Raw genomic sequence first — 6260 nt, forward strand, 5'->3', positions numbered from 1 at the left:
TCCTCGACTATTAGTTTACAAGTCGCCTCATCGCACCAGGCCTCCTCAAAGTGGAACCGGGACCTGAAATTCCCTCTTTTCTCCACAGAGGACCCATCGTCCCCAAACACAGTAACACTCGCCTTGTGATCCGAGCCCATCCAATCAAGGTACTGGGTCCTGAAATCCCTGAACAACTCTTTCCATTCCATATTAGCAAGCACCCGGTCCAGTTTTTCCATTATAAAGTTCGCCTTCTGGCCATTGCACCACGTGAAGGTTTTCTCTTGTCTGGTAATGTCGTCTAGAGCGCAGTAATCCAGCGCTCTCTGAAATCTACTCATAGCCTCTCCACTTCTCGAACTGCCTCCACACTTTTCCTCCATTGTCAAGATTTCGTTGAAATCACCTCCAAGGATCCAAGGCCCCTGGATCGAATCAGCCAGGCGACACAAAAGCTCCCAAGTGAAAATTCGGTCACCAGCAACCGGGTTACCATACACTCCTGTAAAATGGAACCCCACCTCCTCCTTTCTATAGATAAAGGTATCAATGTGGGATTTCGAGTAGCTACAGATACTAATCTTCACGGGAGAATTCCACATAAGCAACAAACCCCCGCTTAGCCCAGTTCTATCCACGGTAAACAACTTGTCAAAACCACATCTAAGGGTAACACTCTCTGCTTGGCTTCTGTTAAGCTTACTTTCCATTATAAACACAACATCCGGTCTTATGCGCTCACAGTGGGTTTTAAGGATATTGAATGTACAGGGGTTCCCCAACCCCTGCACATTCCAGCAAAGGATTTTCATTGTACCCGGCGGCCTTGGTCTCCAAGGCGCGCCGACTCGACTTCATTTATCAGAGACGAAGAATCCTCTGAGAAAGGAAACCTCCCCTCCGGTGTTGCCTGTCCTTCTTTCGTCATTAACCTCGCCACCTCTCCCTCAGCCACTGCCTCCTCACTCTGTTTGATGATCTCGAGCCTTGTAGTTCTGAACCGGGCCTCTTCCTTGATCGACCTTCTCTTCCTTCCCTGCCCTTGGGAATGAACTGAGGGAGGAGGGCTGCTCCCCACCGAGAAAGTCCCTGGAACCAGCAGTATTGGGAGAGGGGAGGGGATGGAGATGCTCTCTTCGATACTTGTCTCTTCTCCATTTTGATTCTTGCCTCTACGCTTTATCCTCTCCGCGAACCCCTCCTTCTCACCTCTTCTTTTCCTATTTCCAATCGTAGTCTGAGTTGTTGTCTTGCCCGAGCTGTTCTTTCTGTTAACTCTTTTCCACCCTTTTTTTCCAGTAGCATCAATGGGCCTCTCATGTGCCATCACATGCCCTTTTCCCATCTCAAAAACCTGAGCTAGGCCTTGGGTCGGTCTCTCCGAATGAGGGCCCAGTTCCTTGGTTCCACCTTCCTGAGACCCAGAAGGCCTACGGCCCAGCCCACTTAATCCTTCGTACATGTCGTCCTTCTTAAGATCCGTTAACTCGACAAGCGTTTTCCCAGCCGCCACTTGTTCCACCTGCAGCCTCATGTTTCTTTCTCCACTATGCCTTTCTGTAGGGGACAGAAGTTTCTGTCTCGGGAAAGTACTTTCCTTAGCTCTTAACATCCCACCATCCCTTTTTTCTATCTCTTGGTCCCTTTCCAGAGTAGCCGATTGGGGCTGTAAAATCTCTTCCCCCGAAGCACCTTCCGGGGCTCCATGCGCGAAAGTACTCTTTGCAGTCCCATCCACTACCTTGACCCCTGAGTAAGCCTTCCCTGTTCTCGCTCCTCCGTCCTCCGTATAGACCGCGGTCCCTTCTTCTCCGGCTATCAAACCTCCCTTTGTGTTGCTAAAACAGTTATGCCTTTCATCTTCTGTATTAAGCCAACCACCATAAAGGGCAACCATCTTCCCATTTGGGTCTTGGACCATAACTTGCTCCAAGGAGCAAGAGTTTTTATGGTGACCCCACCGACCACAGCGGAAGCAAAGCAGGGGAAGAAAATCAAACTTGAACTGAGCCCATTGTTTACCCCCTTCCATGGGCAGGTATCTCCCCACAAAGGCTGCCCTGTCAATGGGGAATTTAATCTTGACTCTCGCCTCCTGTTTCATCATTATGATTCTGGGGTCTTCCCATCTTATGTCTGTCACCGTCCCAGCCATACCTCCCAGCCTGGCTATGTTGTTCTTAGTTAAAGCCTTCGGATGGATGCCTGTGATTCGAACCCAGCACTCAATGTGCTCAAGTCGTGCGTCTTTCCAGTTGCCAGACGCTGGCCACGCCTCAGCGATCAGTATCCCCCCTTTAAAGGACCATGGGGACCTACTAATGACTCTTTTTTGAAGTCGCTCCTCCTCAAAGGTGAATCCCACGAACGTGCTTCCTTCAACCTGTTCGAGGACTTTCACATGCCATCCCACCTTAGTCTCCCATATTCTCCCGAAGTTCGTTTTTAGGAAGCTTTCCTTGCATTTTCTCCTGGCTAAAACTCTTCCCACCACTGTCATGTTCCCCATAACATCCCCGGGGTCAATAGTCTCCCACTCCTCCTAAGCATCCTCGACCGACAAGGATACTGTTTTATTGAGGATATCCTCCAGAACCACCTGTTGGCTCTCAAGCGGCTCCATTCGCGCAGAGAATCTGAAAAGTCTAAGGTTGACAGAGGAAACAAAAGGGTCGCACCAGGACCACCAAGAGAGAAAAGGTCACGCAGGACCACCAAACCGACTATGGTTCACATTGATGGTATAAATTTAACATTTCTAAAAAGAAGTTTTATTTAAGATTTATTTTTTATTGTTTCCTCTTTCCCTCTTTTCATTCTTGATTCCAATTTATATATATTTTTTACAAAATAAAAAAAATCAATTTGAAATGACTTTTTTAGCGCTGTTACAATATTACTCCTTGAATTATACATAGATTTTAAATTTAGTCCTTTTATTTTACTTCTCAACAATCAAGTGTTTATGTTTACTTATTTTATTTTATTCCTATTCTCTCCTCTCTCGTCTCTCCTCTCTCTCCATTTGTTCAATCTGAATATCTTGCATAGAAAAGAAATAGAAAAACAATTTTGAGGCTGCTCTTATCACAGATTATCGCGTGAGCTTTCAACGTTGGTTGTGGCCTTCAATATTGTGAGATTGTAAGGGTATGATTTTTGTAATGTTATTTTTCCCTATTTCTTTTTCTTCAACTAACGAGATTGTGCCCTAGAAATTGGAATGGGTAAATCATTTGTTTGAAGCTTAGTTATGCATATTTGTTATTAATTTTTTTTTTGTGGAAACCCCCAATCTGAGCCTTGGATAAGGTTTTCTGTCACTTTGTTTTTTCTTCTCTTGCATTTTTTAGATTCTTCCTTTAATTTTTAGTAATGAGTTGCTCTATTTTTTTCTTGTCTGATTCTAATTGTTTTTTTTTTTAACTTTTTCCTTACCTATTGTTCTTTGTATTTTGCATTTCTTGGTATGCGGAGATATATGTAAAATATTGTTCTATTTCTTTTAGTAAAAAGTGTTTTTGAGAGCACATTTACTGAGTAAAATACAAAAATTTACTTACTTGAAAAGGGCAAAGTGGTTTCATGTTTGTTTCTTGTCTTATGTTGGTTATTCTCTTTGTGGTTATAGTAGTTATTTTGCAGGACATGTTCTTGCTCTGTTTAGCTTTAAGTTTTTGATGTACTTTTGTTGGAGTCCTCAGTGTAAGGATCTCTTTTCTTGTATAGTGCAAATACTGGCTTTATAAAATAGATTTGGTGTCCTGCTCGTTGCAGGGATCACTCCGCTAGACAAAAAAAAATGACATATTGAGTATCAAGTGCCACCACTTTTAATGATGCTAGCCTAAATTTAAATAAACTTTATTGATATTTGCAATCTAATAAAATGAAATGAAAATATGTGCAGTGAATTTAAATAAACTCTTGATATTTGCATTCTAATAAAATGAAATGAAAATATGTGCAGTGAATTTCTATAGGTGATAGTGTTGATAATGACATGGGAGTGGTCATTCCTTTATTTTTTATAGCTGCAACACTAATGTTGGATTCTAGTGGGTGTTGAGCATTCCCTGAAGCTTTTGGAATTGCGAAGGCATGCTTCTCATCAAACTTTGAAGCAAAAACTACTGGAGGACCAGACACACCATTCAAGCCTTGAGGTTGCAAGTGTAACCAAATATTACATAATTAATAGAAGATAAACATCATACAACCCCTAGTGTTTATGTATTTTTTCTTGAAGATACTGAATGTACTCAATAACCTGTAGAATGATTAAGAAATGCTTCATTATTCCACAAATAAGCATAGGTTGAACAAATAGCAAATTATATTAGAAATGTGATGATATAGTGTTGATAGTGTAGGAAGAATCATGAGCTTTTTTTATTTCTTCCTCTAATCAACAATTAATCTTTATTCGCTAATTAGTTTGTATTGCTATTGGCTGTGAAGATGGAACTATGAGGCTGACTAGGTGGCCAGAATTAGTTCTTAAAATATGACTTATAAATGAAAAAATAGCTTGACTTTGGTATTTGACATAAGATAAAGGGTGGATTGTGTGTATGTTATATAATACCAATTATTATATGTCTTAAATTCATAAAACAGATTTGGTTATATCATATTAATAATAATTAAAAAAAAAGAGCATTATATGGCCACTTGCTATTGGTTTTGGATGGTCTAGAACCTTATAAACCATTCTACGACTTGGGATTTGGTGACAACGCTAATGCACAAGAATGAAGCATACATGACTATAATCTATACTTTTGCAAGTATGAAGGTAGAATTTTAATGGTAGTTATAAAATCAATGGCAACAAAAAATGTAAAATTTAAAGATTAAAAGCAATCTAATATGCCTTGGAAATAAAACAGTGAAAAAAACGTAAATAACAATGTAATAAGTCTTGGAAATAAAACAATAAATAACAATGGTAACTCATGTTGTTACCATGGTTAGAACATTTTTGAGTGCTAAAAAGTCATTTCAAATTGTTTTTTTAATTTTATTTTAAAAAATATATATATATAAATTGGAATCAAGAATGAAGAGAGGGAATGGAGATCCAAAAGGAATCTTAAATAAAATTCCTTTTAGAAATATTAATTTATCCTATCAATGTGAACTATTGGATCAAGATCTAATAACTAATAATAGAATAGCCATCTATGGTAATAAAAACAGTATTCATTAAAAATACATATATATATATATATTAGGCTATATGCAATTGTTGCAGTCAAGTTTATGGTAGCCATATGTGTTGGACAATAAAGACACCTGAAAGTGAGAACCTCGTGCATGCAAGCTCTTGTTACATCTATTCTGTCAAACCTGGTCGTGACCAGAAAAAAATAACAAAAGCGATGGCATCCTCACCCAAGCGACCTCACTCCTAAATCACCCTCAAGGGGCTCATGAGAGGGTATATCCAGGCTCGCTCCTGAGAAGACAATTATTGCCTCTTCCAGTAAGAAGGCACTCAATAAGAACAACACTGGTCCCCAAAGGAAACACAACAAGATATAGTTGGTCAATCACTACTACCACCACAATACTGCCTTGCAAAACAGTGACAACCACTGATAGAGAATTTATATTAATAAATAAAAATAGGAAAAACCAAATACAACTTTATCCAAAAAAAAAAAAAAACAATAGATAAGAAAATTGATTAAAGAAATGTTACAACTGCACAAAGTATAAATAAATAGAAAGATGTAGAAGAATATTATAAACTCAAAAAAAAAAAATACAAGTAAAATAAGAATAAAAAGAACAAAAGAATGAAATATGAACAATAAAAAGAACACAAACTTTCTTACAACCAAAGTGTAGAGTAGTGAGGATCATCAACTTGAACAAGGTTCAAGACCTTTGTCCAAAAGCTTATTTCGAATATTCTCTATGCACTAAGTGATCTCACAAAGAAATAGCTCTATGGAATTATCAAGCATATTTGGTGTATTTTCCGGATACTTTGTGGATAAAAAATTATGTTTTACAATTGAGCACATTAGGCTCCTATTTATAGCGTTTTGAGACACTTTTTGAATTTTAAATTCCGCATGTAAAGAATCTGATATGTGTATGAATGATGTAATCTTTTCATTAATGAGAATCATGTTTATTTATAGAGTATTACTATTATATGGTTAGGCTAAACAAGTATTAATCTACAGTTGTATAATAACATATTTGTAACAACCTCTAACAATACAACAAACTCACAACTGTCTAACTATACAATCTCTAACATT

The 6260-nt window shown here is 38.5% G+C and overlaps 1 long non-coding RNA gene across 1 annotated transcript; it reads left to right on the plus strand.

The window, feature by feature from the left end:
* The first annotated feature begins 2782 nt into the window (after nt 1-2782).
* LOC133819152 (uncharacterized) lies at nt 2783-4415 on the plus strand. The gene is made up of 2 exons (XR_009886275.1): nt 2783-3132; nt 3953-4415. It is a non-coding gene; the product is annotated as an uncharacterized LOC133819152 (long non-coding RNA).
* The last annotated feature ends 1845 nt before the right edge of the window (nt 4416-6260 follow it).

The sequence above is a fragment of the Humulus lupulus genome, chromosome 2 (genome assembly GCF_963169125.1).
Source record: "Humulus lupulus chromosome 2, drHumLupu1.1, whole genome shotgun sequence".
Lineage (NCBI taxonomy): Eukaryota > Viridiplantae > Streptophyta > Magnoliopsida > Rosales > Cannabaceae > Humulus > Humulus lupulus.